Genomic DNA, 21,845 nt, shown 5'->3' on the forward strand with positions numbered 1-21,845 from the left:
CACCCCTGTACTTAGTGTCCCCTGCCGGAGGGCCGGATGAATGTGCTCGGCGGGCCGCATGTGGCCCGCGGGCCGTAGTTTGAGGACCCCTGCTCTAGAGGGCAAGTAGATAAATGATAGAGACAGAATATCAAACAAAAATCAAGAAAAAAACATGTTACAAATGTTATAAATTGAGTTGCAGTTCAGTGAGTAAAATAAGTATTTGATCCCAAAGTAAAACAGGACTTAGTACTTGGTGGAGAAACCCTTGTTGAAAAGCACAGTGGTAAAATGTTTCTTGTAGTTTGTTACCAGGTTTTCACAAATCTCAGGAGGGATTTTGGTCCACTCTTCTTTACAGATCTTCTCTAAATCCTTAGGGTTTCTTGACTTTCAACTCGACGTTTCAGCTCCTGCCATAAATTTTCTATATGATTAAGGTCTGGAGACTGGCTAGGCCTCTCCACTCCACTTCTTCTTGAGCCACTCCTTTGTTGCCTTGGCGGTATGTTTTGGGTCATTGTCATGCTGGAAGACCTATCCACGATTTCCATTGTCATACACTTTGACAATTCACACCTAAATCGCACCAGAGCTGCTGAAAAAAGTCGAACTGGAGGGGGCTGAAATCGTGCTGTGAAAACCCAGGCTTATTATTATTTTGTACATTGTCAAAATACAGCCTACTGTCAGCTGTTAAATAATGAACATGTGTTAGGCTATATTTACACCTAAGCATCACGTTTTCAAGCTTTTTTTTAAGTGTTTTTTTTTTTTCAAGCATTTTTGAGCTTCTTTTTGGAGCAGAATTGCACATTTTTGCAGCTTTTGCCAGGCATTTTTCAACTAAAAGGTGTGGTGTGCTGCTGAAAAAGGAGTGGAGAGTTGCTGAAAATGGGGAGGACAGCTGCTGAAAAAGGGGAGGAGAGCTGCTGAAAAAGGGGAGGAGAGCTGCTGTTTGAGCAGAGAATGTGTGACAAAATGCTTGCAAAAATACTCTAAAAAAGCTCATGTAGTGCTTTTCAGGTGTTTCCATTGAAGTCTATGGGGACAAAAACATTCTGCCTGAAAAGTAGCTCATGTACTTTTTTGAGCGACACTCATTTTGCTACAAGGGACAGGATGCTCAGATGTGGACAAGGGCTATTGAAAACAATAGGTTTTTCCTTGTTGAGTCTTTTTGAGCTTCGAGCTACAAGCTACAAAATGCTCAAGTGTGAACAGGGCCTTAGTGAATTTAATGATTTATCTCTTTTTTTGCGGTATTTACCTTGCACTTTTAAGAAATGTGTGGTATTTATCTGAAATTCAGTATTTTACTGATTGGAACAGTCATCTGAAAGGGGCCTTAGTGGCCTCAGCTAGCAGCTCATAGGTGACAAAAATATGGTGACAGTAATAAGTAGATCCCAGTCACTGTCATTCGCAGAACACGCACAGTGACCAAGCTGTCACAGGCAGCTCCTGATCTCTAGTAATGGTCAGGAGCCAGTGGGACCTGTCCCTGTTCATGTGAACACTGTGACAGTCAATCACAGTGGTCACTTGATCAGAGAGTCCTTCCCACCCCCTTAGCATAAAGATCCAATTAATGGGATGGCAGGGCTGGACAGGAAGATGTTAAAGCCTTAGGTTGTTATAGTTTAACACAATGAGCACAATAAAATAAACATTCCCAGTAAACTATTTGTTATAATTCTTACCCCAGAACTTGCATGCTATAACTATAAGTGCCGCAAGCTCTTCTTCTCTTGGTGCTGCTTCCCTGAATTCTGGTCTTCAAAGGAAAGAGCTAACAGTGGACAGTGCAGTCTAGAGTCAGTCTGTTAGCTTGGAGAAGGGAGGAGGAGTAGGGGAGTGCCTTTCCATCCTACATCATCCCCTGCATCCTCCTCCACTCTAAGAATTTTAACCCCTTTATGGCCACCTAACACATTTGTGCAGCGGAAAAAAGGTAGGATTTAACACATACAGTATGCCTCGCTTGATAGCCGATGTTTCTGTGCTGAGAGCATGCTCACTGTGTGCTCCCAGCAGAGAAACTAAGCTATGAAAGACAGCTCTTGGTCTCTGTTAATGATCGGTAGTCGGAAAGTCAGGCTCCAGAACATGTGACGAAACAAGGAACACAGCGCCTCTTAAGTGTAAACTGTGTAACAAATTTAATAAGAAGGTAAGCTTAACAACTCACATCTTGAACAGTGAAAACAGGCTCATAGGGATATAGGTAGTATGTCTGTCACCACATGTAAAAGGCTGTTCCGGAGAGGAGTGAACCCTGATCGGTCAGCAGGAGGCGCTGCACCAAGTAAGGCATGGATGATGAAGTCTAGCTGGGTCTCCAATGTGTCCGGAGCTAGCAGTGTTGGGCGTCTGACGTCATCGGGATGCAACGCGTTTCTGAGCATTTACGGCACAAGCGTGGACCAGCATGCTCTTTCATCAGGCAAGGTGAAGCTTGGAAGTAGGAGGTTAGAAGGAAAGCCTTATGTAGAACGACGGGGGATGATGGACAGAGCCGGGGGCAGGGAGACAAGACGAAGACTAGTGACAGGACAGCGGAATGCTGTCTGTCTGTGGAACTTATCCACTCATTCAACATATACATGGACAGCTACATTATACGCCTGCTATTCTCTTTGTCCAGAACATGTGACCACTGTGACAGTCAAACACATTGGTCATGTATCTGGCCAATCTTTCCTGCCCGTTGGCGTTCGGAACTTTTTGGGGGCTGGAAAGGGATTGAAGATGCTGAGAATGATCTGGGAATATGCACTGTACTGACATGCACTGTGCAAATAGAACATTTAGAAAATTGTTAAGAGCATAGTAGAAAGTTTTATTGCAGCATAAATTTTACATTTCTTCTGACAAAAAAAACTCTAAGCCAAGGCAGACCTTAAATAGGGCATTTCTTGGGGGGGATCTTGAAGCCTCTTACAAGAACTTTTGAATGTGGGTCAAGCTTCATTCATTTGACTGCTGGATAAGGGGAGAAGAGAAGTACTAGAGGTGGAGGATGTGACGGAACGCGGCGTCCGACCCCAGCCCTTCTCACCAACTCGTGACCGAAGGACCAGTCAATCTCACACCGCACTGTCACTTGCGTAACAATGCCACTCTCAGCTGCGCCCTGCACAAAGATTTTCCAACTTGTGGGACTACAATCTATGTGCCAGCAGCCTGAGAGCGATTGTTACTGGGTCAGGTTAATTACGCAATTAACCCTTCACACTGCCACCACCACCTTTTTACAGAGAAGGAGGAAACTCACAAATCTTAGCAGTAACACTATGATATTAGTATAAGCGTCTTTAATACACACTGTCACCACAGACAGATATATTCAGAGGATTATTACATACAGTAGCACTCTTCAAGAGACAGGGATTCTTTAGTTTGCATTAAAAGCTTTAGAGACAGTTTAAACGCTTTTCAGAAAATAGGATTTATTAATAAAAAGGTCAAAATGGTGCAATTAAAATATTTACAGAAAAAGATGTAACAAGATATGAAAGAACAATAAAACAACAGAGAAATAAAAGAAAGGAGTTCAGAAGGCAGAATACTTGCAAAAGTCCTTGGTTTGAGCAGAGTCCAAGTGTCCGAACAAAAAGCTTGCCTTGGCTCTCAACTCTCTTAGATGGTTCCTGATCAATGTTAACGAGAGCCGTCTTTCTCCAGGCTGTCAGTCTTTTTCTATCATATCAAAGGGGTGTCTCCTGAAAACAAATGACCAATCATCCAGTTTGGGGATGGGTGTTAGGCGGTTACCAAGGTTATGAGCACATCCCTTACAATTTCATACTAAGGTCAATAACCTTCATTAGGTACAGGTAGCATCCTAGCAACTGGCAGATTAATATTTAGAATTATATTCCAAACGCAAAGATACCAAACATAGCGTATCCTTGTTACTCAGGATAAAAGAGACTGCTTCTTCTCTCTTGTAGGTACTAATATAGTGATGTAAGGTCTTGTGTGATTCATGTTAAAATTATCTATCCGAATATATGTTTCATATTAATGTGCCCAGTTCCTGCTGAAGTTTATGAATTGTATGAAAAATGACTCATATGGAATGTACGTTTTATGGCATGCTCTAGCCCTAATGGCCTAACAGGTAATGACTGACTGAGTTATTGTTTTACGATCGGGCAGAGGAAAGTGGTTTTTCAAAGAAGACCCCTTTAACCAGACTAATTAGTGGTTTACAGCCCTGAAGCTCATCTAGATGTGTTTTATTTAGGATAAGAGGCCCTTTTGACCTCCGTTCACTTACAGCCTCACATTCCATTCAAAAGGGAGGAGGGAGGACAGGAGAGAACATGGCTGAGACCTAACAAGATGGCTGTCATGTACAGCGTCCATGTCTCTAGTGCGCACAATTGTCACAGAGGATACTTGCACGAATTCAAGTATTGCTGGCTTATAGGTGCTCTCATTGAAGTCTACAGGGCCAAAAATGCCCCAATACAGTAAAAAAAACCTCCTGTACTTTTTTGAGTGTAGGACGACTAAGCATACCAGTATGAACAGGGACAATAAGGGCTGGTTCACACCAGGAATTGCATATGAATGCGCTGTGCATTCCTGTGCTAGTCATACACAGTTCTGTGCAGTGCGATTTGCACCGCACCAAAAGTAGTGCACGCACTACTTTTGCAAACTCACTGCAACCTCATTGCATGGTACTTCTGTACCATGTAATCCAATGCAGGAAAACGCACATTAACTTATTATTGATGCCCGCTTCCGATCGCAGACACAGCGCATTTTGAATGCATTGCGGGAAATACGTTTTCCCCGAATTGTGCTCTGGTGTGAACCGGTCCTTACCCCCTGGTCACATCAAGCCCGACTTTGAAATCGTGCAACTTACAGTGAAGTTGCACAATTTCAAAGTCGGGTGAACCGCCAATTTCAGGCGCGATTTGCAAGACATCTGACACAGGGCACAATTCACTAAGCGGTATCTTAACGCATCCAAGTATGTATTAGGATACCGCATAGCATTTAAAAAAAAAAAAGTTTGAATTCACTAAAAACGCTACTAAAATACTGCATGAGTTATTATATCAAGTCATGCGGTATTTTAGTAGTGAAAACCATATTTCAGCTGTCAGCAGGGTAAAAGAAAGAATTACCGCCAATTAAAAAAATTATTGAAAAACGGTGTGGGGGCCCCCCCAAAATCTATACCAGACCCTTATCCGAGCATGCAGCCCGGCAGGTCAGGAAAGGGGGGGGGGATGAGCAAGCGGGAGCCATAAATGTATGCTGAGATGCACAAGCGCTACTCAGTGTACATTACAGCTGACAGGCAGGAGCAAGCATTTATGACAGAAAAGACTAATTGGCTCTCTTCTGTTAAATACCCTGCCTGCCGGCAAGTATTTAAGAAGTGGGTTTAATACCATTTTAAAACTCACCCTGTTTGACATTGCACATATGCAATACATGGGTAGCAATAGTTTAATACTACTTCAACTGCCTCCCACCCACCATATAAAAGGATTACGGATGGTTCTCTCATTCTGGGAGGACGTCTTATGACGTTCTCCCACTCTAACTGCGCATGCAGTGATCGGTGGTACTCTGTGTCCCTGGGACACAGCAGATAACCAATCAGACTAAAGAGCCAATGACGTTGGCTCTGTCATGTGATCAGCTGTGTCCAATCACAGCTGATCGCATGTAAACAAGGAAATGCCGGTTATCGGCAGTAATCTCCTCACACTGACAGAACGTGAGGAGAGAAGAGTCAGTAAGCGGCATTCCTCAGAAGGGACATCTACACTGATCATCCGGGCATTGATGATCAGTGTAGCCTCATCAGTGCCACCTGTCAGTGCCCATCAATGCTACCTGTCAGTGCCCGTCAATGCCACATACCAGTGCCCATCAGTGCACATTAATGCCACATATCAGTGCCTACCAGTGCACAACAATGCCACATACAGTATCAGTACCTACCAGAGCTTCCTTTCAGTGCCAACTATCAGTGCCAGTCAGTGCCGCCTATCAGTGCCAGTCAGTGCCGCCTATCAGTGCCCTTCAGTGCCACCTAACAGTTCCAATCAGTGCCGCCTAACAGTTCCAATCAGTGCCGCCTATCAGTGCCAGTCAGTGCTGCCTTTCAGTGCCATATATGAGTGCTGCCTTTCAGTGCCCATCAGTGATGCCTGTCAATGCCCACAAGTGATGCCTGTCAATGCCTATCAGTGCCACCTACCAGTGCCTCCTCATCAGTGCCACCTATCAGTGCCCATCACTGCAGCCTCATTAGCGCACATAAGTGAAGGAGAAAAGTTACTTATTTACAAAATGTTATAACAGAAATACTTTTTTTTTCAAAATTTTGAGTCTTTTTTAGTTTGTTTAGCAAAAAATAAAAAAACCCAGTGGCGATTAAATACCACCAAAAGAAAGCTCTATCTGTCTAAAAAAATGATAAAAATTTAGTTTGAGTAGAGTGTTGCATGACTGCGCAATTGTCATTCAAATTGCGACAGCGCTGAAAGTTGAAAATTGGCCGGTGCAGGAAGGGGGTAAAAGTGCCCTGTAGGCAAGTGATTAAAGCGGTATTGACGTTTGTTTTTTTAAAAACTGCTGACAGGCTGGATTTGTATAACAGAAGAGACCCTAGTGGGCATGCATGGTAGTGACATCATAGTGATCTGGCCATTCAAGAGATCGAACAGACGGAACCCAGAAGGAAGACGGGCACAAATGGAAGTGCTCGGGACCTGCAGTATCGGTGACAATGTAGGGCTGAAGGGGACATTATGACAAATAAGTCTAGTGTGCTAGTATGTGGTGCATAACCCACCTGAGAGCCTTGGGCCTATCTTTAACCTCTTGCCTACTGGGCACTTTTACCCTCTTCTTTCCCAGGCCTATTTTCAGATTTCATCGCTGTTGAACTTTGAATGACAATTGCACGGTCATGCAACACTGCACCCAAACAAAATTTTTATCTTTTTTTTGAGACATATAGAGCTTTCTTTTGGTGGTATTTAATCACCACTTGGTTTTTTATTTTTTGCTAAACAAACTAAAAAAGACTCAAAATTAAAAAAAATTTTTTTTTTCTTAGTTTCTGTTATAAAATTTTGTAAATAAGTACAACAGGGACACAGCGCACCACCGATTGCCACCCCGCACACCCCCGGGGGCACACATGTGCAGTTAGAGTAGGAGGACATCATATGATGTCCTCCCAGAACGAGAGAGCCGCCATCCACCCGTCATTTCCTTATATGGCGGGTGGGAAGCTGTTAAAGCATAGCAGTTTCAAAAAACAGTTACATTTCCAGAGTGTCTGGAATCCTAACTGTCAGAGCTGCTTGTGCTTTCAACCAAACTGTTAAATCATCAAATTGCTGGTGTCATAACTGATCACATGTGCCAAATCATGGCAGTTGCAGATCAAAGAGAGGCTACCATGGTAGCTTCCTTGGCTGAAAAGTATAGGAGGATATAGTTCCAAAAAATGTTTCTGTGTTTACTACCGCTGTAAAGGAGCTTACCTGCTTTATAATAAAGCCTACCTGTACACTGAATATCTCCTAAATGTGCACCGTTTAGGAGATATGCACTGTTTCTGCAGCCCGGCACATGACCTCTGAAGAGACAGCATACTCATGAGCACATATGCAGGAGTGACGTAATCACAGCTTGGTCATTCAAACAGAGCCCCCAAACCTGGAAGGAAGACCACGTGAAGATGAAAGCCCTGTCATTGGTGACAGTGCACAGCTGCAGGGCTTTGTTTTAGCCCTGGTTCACACTAGCACGACATGAAAGTTGCAGCGACTTCCAGGCAGCATGATGCGACTTCAAAAACTTTACTGATAAGCATTCCTATGCAACTTTGATGGATCAGGGTTTTTAACCCTTACCTCTCCTCCCTGGTCATCCTTGCTGCCTTAGAACTTCCTCCCAAGAATATTCTATTCGCACCTGAGCGTAGTGGAATCGTGTGTTGCTGTTTGTGGTTTTTTGTGCGTTTTTCAAACATAAACGAGCATTACTTGTAGAGCAGCCCATTCGCTTGAATGGGCTGCTCTACACGCAACAATTCCCCCAAAGTAGCTCTAGCACATTGTCAGTTGTGGAGTGTCACGATTTTTCAGTGCACATTGGTATCGTGTTTTGTCATGCTGCAAAAACACGTCTGCTAACTGATTGGGGTGTCAGTAACAGTTAGGCTGCATTTACTGTACATCTGCATGTTTTTGAATGCACGGCAACCCGCACAGGAAATGCATGCTTAGCACATTTCAGAAATGAGCTGCAAACATGCATCACACTTGCGTCACCATAACGACAAGGCAAGTGCGATGCACATTTCCAAAATGTGTGGCAAGGTGCCGTAAGTTCAGAAATGTGCAGATGGGAATGCAACCTAAATGGTAACACAAGCGTGATGCACATTGCCACGTGTTTTTGAAATGCACGAAAAAGAGTACATTTTCTTGTGGGTTGCAATGTGTTCAGAAATAAACAAATGCAAAGAATGGTAACGCAAGCACAACGCACATTGCTGTGTGTTTTCTGTGAGGGTGGCTGTGCGTTTGGAAGTGTGCAGATGAGGATGCAGACTATAGCCAAAGTGGTAAGCCAAAGTGTGACACACAATGACGTAAGTTTTCAAAATGCACAGCAAAGTACGCATTATCTTGCGGGTTGCCATGCGTGTGGAAACTTGCAAATGCATACAAATTGTAAAACAAGCTTGCTGCACATTACCAATTAAGACAAATGTACAACTTGCTGGCAATTTTACATTGAAGTTAATGGGAGTTGTGCTGCACAAGAATCGCCCAAAAGTAGTGTTGCAGTGACTCAAGTCGTAGCAATCAAGACAGCACCCATTAAAATCTATGTGTTTTCACTTGACCTGCCAATTTACCTGTTGCAAGAATGCTGTATATCGCTAGAAAATCGCTCTAGTGTGAACCAAAGCTTAATTTATAACTAAAGGCAAAACTTTGTTTTAGTTTTGGATAGAGTGGAGATGGATTAGAATCCATGTCAGTTTTTATTCTGCGCCTCTGTTATTATTATTATACAGGATTTATATAGAGCCAACAGTTTGCTCAGTGCTTTACAATATAACGGGAGACAATACAGCAACAATACAGTTCAATACGAGGGATTTGAGTGCCCTGCTCCTTGGAGTTTACAATCTAGGAGGGTTGGGGCTAATGGTACAAAAAGGTAGTAACTGTGGGGGATGGACTGGTTGGAAGAGTAGAAGATTCCAGTATTAGCTAAGGGCAGGATAGGCTTCCCTGAAGAGATAGGTTTTCAGAGATCGCTTAAAAGTGAGCAGAGTAGGCTATAGTCTGATAAATTGGCGTAGAGAGTTCCAGAGGATGGGGGAAGCTCTGGAGAAGTCATGGAGACAAGCATGGGAGGAGGAGACAAGGGAGCTAGAGAGTAGGAGGTCTTGCTAGGAGCAGAGAGTACGGTTTGGGTGATATTTAGAGACAAGATCGGTGATCTAATTTGGGGGAGAGTTATAAATGGCTTTATAGTATGGGCGGACTGACCATTCAAGCATTCGGGCACTGCCCGAGGGCCCGGGGTCAGTAGGGGGCCCCATGAAATGCCCCTGGTACCTTTTTTACAGGCTTTTTTGAGTGTGGGCAATTACCTGGGGGCCCCATGAGTTGTCAGTCCACCCCTGCTTTATACGTTATTGTTAGTGTTTTTAATTTTATCCATTGGGCAACGGAAAGCCAGTGGAGGGATTGGCAGAGAAGGGTGGCAGATACAGAATGGTTAGTAAGGTGGATGATTCTGGCAGCAGCGTTCATGATAGACTGAAGAGGGGATAGCCTGCAATGAGGTAGGCCAATGAGGAGGGAGTTACAATAGTCAAGGCGAGATATAACCAGGAAGTGAATAAGTTGCTTAGTGGTTTCCGAGGTTAGGAACGGGCGTATCTTGGAGATGTTGCGGAGGTGAAGTCTACAAGATTTGGACAGCGATTGGATTTGGGGCTGAAAGGACAGATGGGAGTCTAGGATTACACCTAGTACCCTGGCATGAGGGGAGTGACTGATGATTGTGTTACTGATCTTGATGGAGAAGTCAGGGGAGGGGGCACGGGCTGGGGGGAATACTAAGAGCTCAGTTTTGGAAAGATTGAGTTTGAGGAAGTGGAGTGACATCCATGCCGATATGTCAATTAGTAGGTTAGTGATGCGAGAGGAGACTGAAGGGGTGAGGTGAGGGGTAGAAAGATAGAAATATGTGTCATCAGCATAGAGATGGTACTTAAAGCCATGGGAGTTTATGAAGTGACCAAGGGAGGAGGTGTAGATGGAGAAGAGAAGGGGTCCAAGGACAGAACCTTGAGAGACCCCTACAGAAAGAGGGAGTGAAGAGGAGGAGGCAGCATTATAGGTAACTCTGAAGGAGCGCTGCAATAGGTAGGAGGAGAACCAGGAGAGAGCAGAGTCTCTGAGGCCAAGAGAGTGGAGTTTTTAGAGGAGGAGGGAATGGTCAACCGTATCAAAAGCTGCAGGGAGGTCAAGTAGTAAGAGTATGGAGTAGTGGCCATTGGTTTTAGCAGTTAGTAGATCATTAGTGAGTTTTAGTAGAGCAGTTTCAGTGGAGTGTAGTGAATGAAAGCCAGACTGTAAAGGGTCAAGAAGGTTGTTGTTGGTGAGGTGGGAGCTCAGGCGATTGTAGACTAAGTGTTCTAGGAGTTTAGAGGTAAATGGCAGTAGGGAGATGGGTCTTAAGTTGTTCAGGTTGGTGGGGTCCAGGGAGGGCTTTTTAAGTATGGGAGTGATGTGTGCATGTTTTAGAGGGGAGGGGAAGGCACCAGTAGAGAGGGAAAGATAGAAGATGTGAGTGATGGAGCATAGGATGGAAGAAGAGAGTGACCGTAGTGAGGGGACAGGATCCAGGGGGCAGGTAGTGAGACAGGCTTCTGAGAAAACCTTAGCGACCTCTTCAGTAGTAGCAAGGTCAAAAGAGAAAAGTGTTGAGGTTTAGTATAAGGTATGCTAAGTGGAATGGATGTCAATACATTGGCGATGCACCTACGAATTGTGTCAATCTTGTTTTTGAAATGATTTGCAATTTCGGGAGCAGTGAGTGAGGTACTGGGTGGGGGTGGAGGTGGAGAAAGTAGAGAGTTAAAAGTAGAGAAAGGACAACGAGGACTGGATGACAAGGTATTAATAAGAGTGAAAAAGTAGGCTTGTTTGGCAGCATGAAGGGAGGACTTGTACTGTATGTTAAGAAAGCAGATTTATGTAGGGTGAATGCTTGTTGAGATGCTTGTTGGCTGTTATGGAGATTCAACATATTTGTCCTGTTTACCATTATTATTGAAAAGCGAAAGTAAAAGAAAATCCCAAATTATGGGTTGTCCTCAGATAAGTAATAGAGGGGAAATTTTCCAATGGGGACACTAGTTCTGATGACCTGGGGGTCCTCAAGGACTTCCTTAATTTGTAGGGACTTCCTGTTTGGCTATGGGACGGGAAATCAAGGGAAATCCCTGCAATTGGACCGAGAGAGTGAAACAAAATACTGACATGGGTTATAACCCTCCCTTCCTCTATCCAAAATGGCCAAAAAAGAAAACCTATAGTTCTACTTTAAGTCTGGTATGCTAGCACATTATTATTATTATTATTCAGTATTTATAAAGCGCCATTATCAGATGCGATTTCTCCTGCGCTCAAGGACCCAGGCCGGTGGCGAGTAGATGGAATCAAAACCAGTGCATACAAGGTTGTGCAGCTCCAAACAAGGCTGGGGAAGCCCGACCAATACTGCAAAGTGAAACAAAAACGAGAAGCGCACCAACCTTGCGCATTACCTCAGCAACCAAATTTTATTAAATAATGGTGCGCTCAGGGCTCTGATGAAGAAGGCATAACCTTCGAAACGCGTCAGCTGTAGTGATGGGATTTGCACTGGCTCCTTATCTCTGAAGTCCCTTTGATGACTACATGCCTGATTTTATTCGCTGTTTGTGAGTACCATTATTTAATAATTAAATTTAGTTGCTGAGATAATGCACAAGGTTGGTGCGCTTCTCGTTTTTGTTTCACTTTGCTGCATGCTAGCACATTATGCCTTGACGGGATTTTTTTTTAAACCTGTATTCACTACTGCTTTAATGGATTCTGACCACTAGCAAGTATTTGAAACTGACACTGGTTTCCTGGCTAAGAGAAAATGTATTCCCGTTTCTACAGAATGACGTCACATGACAGAACCACTGAAGAAAAACAGAGGAGGCGGGGAAAACATACCAGAGCCATGACACTACAGAGAAACGTCTCTGTTGTCACAACAACTTCAGGAAGACCAAGCACTGTCCCTGTTCGGTCATAATGCTAAGTAGATTTTTTATCCATTATCGAGGCAATAACTTTCCACACACACTGATATAGTATAACTACAGAAGAGCATAACAAAGCGCCAAAGCCAGAACAACCGGCATACAAAAAACAGAATGTGCAACGTAGCCCCGCCTTTCAATTCTCTCATTGGTCTGGAGAGGCTCAGAGAGGAAAGGAGGTGGGGCCGACGTCCTTTATGCGTTCTGCGTAAAAGCGTGAACGTCGACGCAAAGCGGAAGAATGTGTGAGCAATCACAAAGGAGGAAGATGTGAGCCAAACAGGGGGAGTGAGAGAAGGTAGAGGGTCAGGTGAGGCGAGCAGGAGCGCTGGTGGTGGGTTTTTGTGGAGGGATGGCAAGGGTTCTGGGAGGCCCGGGTTATAAGACAGGGATGTACGGTGTCGCCCTGTTTCTCTTCGTCCTGTCCTCGTCATATGGAACGGAGGGGCTTCTGTGCTTCGTTATCGCTTGCTACGACTTCAGTGCCTGGCGGCTTGCTTTTAGTGCTGGGTGATGTTTACAAACATCTTGTCTGATTGCTGTGACCTTGTCTGTTCTGTGGCTGCTCTGCACGTCCTCCACCTGGAGTACACAGTCACCAGGGCTTTACACAACACGCAGAGTATGCTGGATACAGTCTGTATGATCTCCTACAGAGTACACTTCGTAAAGTCTCCTACAGGCAGAGTATACAGGGGTTGGACAAAAATATGGCAACACATGATTTGTAGGTGTGAACGTGATGACAGGTTTCGTGTTGAAAGTAGAAGTGATGTAACTTTGTTTTGCTTCCACTGTGTGATGAGACCCCTAGCTAACAGGTGGTAAGCCTCACTTTCTTCATTCACTGGGTGTGCAGCTATTAATATGGGGTCATATCCGAGCTTACTGAGCTTCAAAGAGTGACAATTGTTGCTGTTAGCTGATGCCTCTGTGACTGAAGCTGTCAATTTATTTGCTATGTTGTGAGATGCAGTATCAAAGGTTATGACGGCATAGACAGTTTCTTCGTTTGAGAAGCATAATCGTAGTCAATATGGGCAGCTGACTGAAAGAGACGGAAGGACATTCCACAGTATTGTTATCTGAAAAAGGAAAATGCAAAAGTGAGTGCAGAGCTCACGCTCAATATTTTGGTGTTCTGCAGGCCCCATCATCCCCTTGAAAGGCAGAGTCACTGCCAGTGACTGTGTATAAAATTTGGCTGACTGTGCACCCCATGGTGCAGACTTTGTTTCCTGTTTTTAGGGCTCTTTCACACTTGACTGTTTTCCAACTCTTGTCAAACGCCCCTATAGCGTTTGACAAGCGATGGTCCGGCATTTGGGGAGCGTATTTTAACGTTAGGCAAACGCCGCATGCGTGGTTTAGCGGCGGTTGCTAGGCGTTTGCCAAGCGTTAAAAACGCCCCACAAACGCCTATGACGTTTGAATGGTGTTAACGCTGCGCAAACGCCCCGCAACTGCACTTGTGGAGCGGCACCATAGACTTGAATAGGAGGCTTCAACTCCTCCTGACTCAACCAGAGGCGTCCGTTTTGATGCGACGCTAACGCCCCGTGTGAACAGCACCATGTGCTGCAATGTGTAGAATTTTCACAGGCATTTGGGAAACGGTAAAAATGTTTCCCAAACGCCTGCCTCTTGCAAACAAGGCTAGTGTGAACGTAGCCTTACAAAAACAATGTTCTGATTCACACAGGTGGTTTCAAATCTTGTGTTGAGCATGCAGACTAAGTTACCTTCTCTTTTAGCCCTGCTGCGGTCAAGCAGCAAGGCTCACCTGTCAGGTGGAAGCATTTGGGCGGCAACGCTGCCTCACGATTGCTTCCACACAGCCCACAGTGCCACCCTCTCCCACGGGCCCGGGACTGGTAAAGTGGGTGCCTGCGGGACGTGGTATAGGGGAGGGAGGAGAGCGGACACATCTGCTCCCCTTCTTGTTCTGACCCGGAAGTAATGTGACGTCACTTCCAGGTTCCCATTTGACCGATTGCCAAGAAAAAATGTAATGTGGTGCGATCTACACTGCATTACATTCAGGGGAGCACAGGGGAGATATCCAGGGTCTTTTAGACCCTGGATGTTTAAAACAAAAAAAACCTGTCACCAAAACATAATCACACAAGGGACTTTTTTGTCCCCTATGTGATTTAAAAAAAAAACAAAAAAAAAAAAACACCCAAGCATAAGCATAACCCCCCCACCCCCAAATTTTTCAAGGCCCCCACATATGTATACATGCACTAACGTAAAAGCAAGCGCTGGGATACCCACACATGAAAACATTGATTGCGATATACATGTTACGTATTGTCGCGCACGCCAGTATGAGAGCAATAACTCTAGCACCAGACCTCCTCTTTAACACTAAACTGACCTATAAGGGGCTTTAACTACTTGCCCTCCTGAGGATATACCCCCCTTCCTGACCAGGCCTCTTTTTGCTACTCGGCGCTGCACTAATTCAACTGATAATTGCGCAGTCATGCAATGCTGCACCCAAATGAAATTTACGTCCTTTTTTTCACACAAATCAAGCTTTCTTTCGGTAGTATTTGATCACCTGTGCGCTTGTTATTTTTCATGCTATAAACAAAAAAAAAGACCAAAAATTTTGAAGAAAAACAATATTTTTTACTTTCAGCTATAAAAAATATATAGTAAACTCAAAGTTAGTTATAAATTTAGGCCAAAATGTATTCTGCTACATGTTTTTGGTAATAAAAATCCCAATAAGTGTATATTGATTGCTTTGTGTGAAAGTTATAGCGTCTGCAAACTATGGTATAGATACTGCAATTTATGCCTTTTTTTTTTTTTGCTATACTGCGCTAGTTTAACGGCCAATTGTGCGGTCATGCAATATGGTACATACATGAAATTTATGTCCTTTTTTCACAGAAATAGAGTTTTCTTTTGGTGGTATTTGATCACCTGTGCACTTTTTATTTTTGGCGCTATTACCAGAAAGTTTTGAAGAAAATGTTTTTTGAAAAAAACTTTTTTCTCATTTCGGTCATAAATATCCAAAAAAACCTAAAATTTCATCATAAATTTAGGCCAAAATGTATTCTGCTACATGTTTTTGGTTAAAAAAAATCCCAGTAAGTGTATATTTATTGCTTTTGTGAAAGTTATAGTGTCTACAAACTATGGTATAGATAATGGAATTTACACAGCTTTTATGTTCTGACAGCTTATCACATTTTCTTGAGGTGCTAAAATACCAGGATAGTACAAACCCCCTCAAATAACCCCTTTTTGGAAAGTAGAAACCCTGAGCTATCTGCTGAGAGGCATATTGAGTCCATGGAAGATTAATTTTTTTTTTCCACAAGTTTCTGGAAAATGACAAACCTTCTTCTTCTTCCTCTTCTTCTTCTTCCTCTTCCTCTTCCTCTTCCTTTGTGTGAAAGTTATAGCGTCTACAAACTATGGTATAGATACTGCAGTTTATGCCATTTGTTTGGCTATACAGTGCTGCACTAGTTTAATGGCCAATTGCGGTCATGCAATATGGTACATAAATTAAATTTATGTCCCTTTTTTTTTTTCTTCACACAAATAGAGCTTTCTGTTGGTGGTATTTGATCACTTGTGTGCTTTTTATTTTCGGCACTATAAACAAAAAAAGTTTTGAAGAAAATACATTTTTTTTAAAAAGATATATAACAAAATGTGTATATATATCTTCAGATACATATACAGGTGCTGCGCTCCATATATACAAGTGATCATATAAATAGTGCTATGAAAAAAACTTTATGTGCTTCAAATCAGTGCAACATATAGTGCTCAACAAAATGAATGCTGATTCAATACTAAAAAATAGTCCTCTTTATACTTTAAATTTATTCAGTGACAAATTCAGTGCCGTGCCACACTCCCCGTGCTCTATAGATAGATGTGCGCTCACCTCCTTCTTTAGCCAAACACAGTGGCTAACAGCGCTTTTTGTCCTCTCAGGACTAGGTAGTAATCTTCATATTATGTATATATATCCATCCATGCCATGGATCTATATTGCCTTTTTCCTGCCACCAGAGGTCTCCCTTTTTCCTCCTTCCACACTGAGCCTCAATGGATAGTAGGGATGGTTATCAGTAGTATTTCCTCCTCCCAGTAAATTGGGATACCATGTAAGAAAGAGCCACAATAGTGCCTTATCCTTTGCGAGGTTGAATCTTTTATTATGAATAAGTTGCCACTCACATTGTTCTGTCTCCCACAGAGCTGTATCCAACAGAGCTGTGCCCAGATCCTGTGTTTGTAAATGCCGCTCGTGCACCGCGGCGTCGTGACGTCAGAGCCCCTCCCCTACGCGTTACGCCACAGGGTCACGTGGCTTCATCAGGGGTCACTAGAGGTCTTACAACTAGGGCCTAAAATGCTGAAGTGGATAAAAGGGCTTTATAGCGCTCCGTCAGTGGCGTTTAAGGTGAATGGATACCTCTGTTCTTTAACCACTTTAAGAGTTTCAGAAGCTGGGGGGCGGGCAGTGGTTTAGGTTCATGTGACTGCCATTGTGGTGGTTTTATGTAATAATTTATTTTAAGTACATAGGACGGTGTCAACTCCCTTAAAATGTTGCAGTGCCTCCAGCCGTTAAAAAAAATGGCAAATATTTAAGAAACCAATAATTTGGACACCTTACTAATATTCCTTGAGTTCTTTTCACCAGTATGATTTTGTTACCATATACACAAAATTTGCCTTTTTGATAAATTTATGTACAAAAATATATATATATATATATATATATATATATATATATATATATATATATATATATATATATATATATATATATATATATATATATATATATATATATATATATAATGCAAAATACTAGTGATGAATATATTCGTACACACAAAGATATAGTATGCTAATCTCTATGGTATCAAATCTTAAAGGGGTTAGTTGCAATTTAGTGGTTCAGATATTCTTTCCAATTTCCTGCGGCCGTAGGGAAATAAGAAAGTATCTCTGATAATTAGCACCACCAAAAACACTACAAATCAGTTAGTATGCAGTATATGATCTCAATACCAATACTCAAAAAGTTATAGAAATAATTACACAGATAACCTTAGTACATTCCTACCCACACAATAAAATGTTATAAATCTTAATAAATTTTGAAATATAAAAGAAAATTACAATAATTTGGCACAGTCTCACCACTTCCAGAATCCCGAGTTTTGAGGCCTCCCAGTGGGATACGGTTTGGAAAAGAAAATGTTTCTGGTCAGTCAGGCACCAGAATTTAAATGAGCATCAGCAGCTCTGGCAAAAATAATTTCTTTCAAAATGGCAGCTGGACGTTCACAGCAAAATGGCCGCAGGTAGCAAGTGAGTATAGTGCAGTATATAGTGGTAGTAGAGTAGTTAAGAAGTGATTAAGTTATTTAGTGATGATTTCAGAAGTAGTTTATAGAAGTAGTTTTAGTGAAGTGATCTAGGAGTTATGATTTTGAAGTTTTTTTTCAGTTTTGAGGTGTTTGGCATTTTATACCATACAAGTCCTTTGTTCCGAAGGACCTCCCAATGGGCTTGTTGATTGGACGGTTGAGAAGTTTGCGTACCATTTAGAAGTTCCTTACCTGTCTACCAGGGACAGTCAGGTATCACAAATGAACTGGTGATTTTAATGATGACTCACCCTTTGATATAAACAGTATGTCTTTATGAATAAAATATATGGGTCCTATTCAAGTATAAATGATTTCCCCACTAACTCTCAAATAAGAACCATAGAAATATGTGAATATATTTGGTTTCACATTTTTCTGATATGTGAACTGTATTGGGATGGCTGATTTCCTTTGGAAATATAGAACTTACCCAACTCACAAACCATCTTATATTTTATAACTTCAATCTTCAGTTGAGTGGTATGCAGTAACCTACTTTGTTGATTAGATTTTGGTGTGTGGGTATATACCTTTTTGATAATGTTTCAGTTTAGCTAAACCAAGCTTTGTCTTAACCACTTGCTTACCGGGCACTTATACCCCCTTCCTTACCAGGCCAATTTTCAGCTTTCAGCGATGTAGCACTTTGACAATTGCGCGGTCATGCAAGATTATACCCATATGAAATGTTTATCATTTTTTCTCACGTCTTCCAGGACATCCCCTTGAGACGTAGAGCTCCTCCCTCCGGGTCAGGAAACACTCCATCCCCCACGGCTTTAAAGGCGGACCTTCAGGCCTCCATCTCCAGTTTTTAGTGTTTCCTGATCCGGAAGGAACACGTTTGGAACCTACGGGCTCTGTGTTCTCAGAGGGGTAGTCCTGGAAGAGTGTGGACCCAGGGATTCGCTTACCTCCTCCTTGGCGCTATCCTTCCGCGGTGAGTGGAGCTGGCAGCGGTGGGAGCCTTCATCCCCAGGCGGGGGACCGGTGGTGGCAGGGTCACTTGCAGGGGTGCGGGGGGTGTCGGGCGGTGAGCTAGGGCATCCGCTCCCTTTGGGCCTGGTTAATTCTTCTTCCCCCGGGAAGCCGGTACAAGCCTGCTGGGTGGAAGGGAACAGGCAGGACTTCCAGTAGGGGTGGGCCTTGCGTCTGACGCGACTTCCGGCGGAGGAGGCCCTGCGTTCCAGCAGGGTCCTGCGCTCCTCGGACCGGAAGTGAGGTCACTTCCGGGGAACAGGCTGCGCTCCACGGACCGGAAGTCCAGCGCAGTGACGTCAACGATGGGCGCCGGAGACACTGGTTCCAGTCTTCTGAAGAGGCGCAGGCTTCCATGCGGGCGATCGGTGAGGCGTGGAGCCAGCGGAGGCTGTGTGATCCACACCGGACGGAACATGGATGCGGGCCCTTTAGTTGCAGACAGATCCTGGTTCCGGCACCGGCTCCTCTCAGGTAGGCTTGGGGAGGGTCCCCTTTAGCTGACTCCTGGGAGGGTGGTTGATGGTCTCCCCAGAGGGGCAGGTAATGGGGGGGGGGGGGGGGGGCATGCTTCAGGTTTCCCCTAAAACACAGGGTGTGTGATGGGGTTTTTTGGAGCTGAGTGCCTGTTTTTTTGTTTTGTCCTTTTTCTTTAGGTTAAGACCCAGGACAGGACCCCGGTTCAGGCCCCAAAGAGAAAGTGTGTGCGGATAAGTTTGGGTCTGCATGTGAGAAACCCCCGTGCCGCGGTTGCATTGATAGCCTTGTGAAGGATGAGTCCTTCACGACCTGCCACAAGGTGTTATCCTCAATCAAGGATGACATGATGGCCACGTTTCAGTCTTTTAGGTCACTGTTGGGTAGGATGCAGGCTCCACTAGGGCCTGGGGCGCAGTTGGCCACAGCTGTAGGGGCAGTCAGGCAGGAAGATCCGGAAGAAGAGGACCCTTGGTCCCTTCCTCCTCTCAGGCCGGTCCGGGTTCAGAGGCAGATAACGAGGAGAGTACCGCTTCTAGAGGCTCCAGATATAAATTGGCCATAGAGGATGTGGACGATCTCTTAAATGCTATCTATGAGACCTTGGAAATTGAGGAGGAGGAAGTACCAGGGGCTCCATGCTAAGAAGAGCAGAGTTTTCCCGGTTCATAGTTCTTTGACTCCATCAAGCAGGAATGGGGAAGATCCAGAAAAGAAACCCTTCTTTTCAGGGGCTTTGAAAAGACGATTTCCATCTGATGAAGATGCTCCTCTGTCCAGAATTTCTAAAAGAATGGATTTAGCCTACGAGGACATGGGGGCGTTAAAGGACCCCATGGACAAGAGAGGTGACGTCCTGCTGTGTAAGGCTTGGGAGTCCTCTTTAGTTAGCTTTAAACCAGCCCTTTCTGCTACCTGTGTCGCCAAAAATTTAGAATGCTGGCTTATCCAGTTACAGAACCATCTAGCAGCAGGAACTTCTAGGAAGCAGCTGGTTTTTTGGCAGACACCTTGGCGGAGTCTGTTAAGCTGGCAGCAAGATCTTCGGCCCTGGTTAATTCGGCCAGGCGAGCCTTATGGTTAAAAACCTGGGCAGGGGACTCGGCATCTAAACTATGCCTTTGCATCTTGCCTTTCTCTTGGGATAATCTTTTTGGTCCCGGTTTGGAGTAGGCTCTCGAACGTACTGCCGACAAAAAGAAAGCCTTCCCGGAAAGTAAAAAGCTAGTATTTCCCAGGAAGAGTTTTCGTCCAAAACCCCAGATGCCGCAGGGTAGAGAAGGTCAGCCCAAAAAACATTGGACTGGGCATAAGAACAGGGGAAAGGGGGATTTTATTCAATCCTTCTCAAGGCCCCTCCAAATCACACTGACTTAAGTGTTCCGGTGGAGGGGAAGATTGGGGTCCTTTCTCCCTCAGTGGGTGTCTATCTCCCCGAACCCCTACATTTTGGACCTGATCCAGAGGGGTTACAAACTGGAGTTCGATTCCTGTCCTCCAAGCAAGTTTTTAGTCGCCAACCTCCCCAAAGACTGGAAAAGGGCTCTATACGGTCTAATTGGGGATCTGGTAGACCAGCGGGTCCTAGTTCGGTTCGGGCGAGCAAGGCTCAGGGTGTTATTCCCACGTATTGTCGTGGGAAAGCCCTCGGGCAGGTTTCGGCTGATTTTGAACCTTTCGACCTCTGAATCAGGCCCTGAGATATAAACATTTCAGGATGGAGTCAATATATTCTTTAAGGAATATCCTTTTTCAGAATTGTTTTATGGCCACTCTAGATCTAAGGGACGCGTATTTTCACATCCCCATTCATCAAGCGAGCCAGAAATGCTTAAGGATAGCGATAAGGATGGGTTCGCAGGTCTTCCACTGGCAGTGTCAGGCCTTGCCCTTCGGCCTAGCATCTGCACCAAGGATTTTTACCAAGGTGTTGGCGGAGGCCTTGGTTCCCCTGAGGTTTAGGTCGATCATGATTGTTCCTTATTTGGACTATCTTTTTGTGGCCAGTTCTTATCAGCAATTGACCGAGGCGCTGCGGGTGGCTCAGGATCGTTCAGGGTCTGGGTTGGCTCATCAACAGGGACAAATCGGCACTTACACCCTCCCAGAGAGTAGTGTACCTGGGATACGAGATTTCGTCACTGAAGAGGAAGATTTTCCTTCCTCAGGAGAAGGTCGTAAAGATGGACCAGACATTGGCAAGATTGCAAAGCAATCTGTCTGTGTCTGTAAGAGAAGTCTCAAGAGCGGTAGGTCTGACGTCTTCTTTTCAGGCCGTTCCGTGGGCAAGATTCCACCAAAGGCCGCTTCAGGCATTCCTGTTGAGGGTATGGGACGGGGACAGCTCTACATTAGAGCAGGCGGTCCAGCTCCCCTCCAAAGTCAAGAGGTCTCTTTGGTGGTGGTGGAAGGAGGCAAATCTGACTAAAGGACTAGAGTGGGGTCAGTTGGCTCCGCTCATTGTGACAACGGATGCCAGCAGTTATGGTTGGGGAGCCCATCTAGACGAGTTGACATCTCAGGCGAGATGGTCTCGGGCAGAGTCTTTTAAGGCCTTCAAATAAGAGGGAGCTGATGGCAGTTCAGAGGGTATTGGAGGCCAA

The 21,845-nt window shown here is 44.3% G+C and overlaps 1 protein-coding gene across 5 annotated transcripts in view; it reads left to right on the plus strand.

Moving 5' to 3' along the window:
* Positions 1-12,579: 12,579 nt before the first annotated feature.
* MARF1 (meiosis regulator and mRNA stability factor 1) overlaps positions 12,580-21,845 on the plus strand; it is a 243,654-nt gene continuing 234,388 nt past the window's right edge. For all 5 annotated transcript variants that reach the window (XR_016312994.1, XM_089679093.1, XM_089679095.1 and 2 more), the window contains exon 1: positions 12,580-12,674. The gene's annotated coding sequence lies outside the window, so the exon portion shown is untranslated. The remainder of the gene's footprint in view (positions 12,675-21,845) is intronic.

This window comes from Staurois parvus, unplaced genomic scaffold, assembly GCF_062004578.1.
Source record: "Staurois parvus isolate SC_StPar_1 unplaced genomic scaffold, SC_StPar_1.0 ptg000217l, whole genome shotgun sequence".
Classification (NCBI taxonomy): domain Eukaryota; kingdom Metazoa; phylum Chordata; class Amphibia; order Anura; family Ranidae; genus Staurois; species Staurois parvus.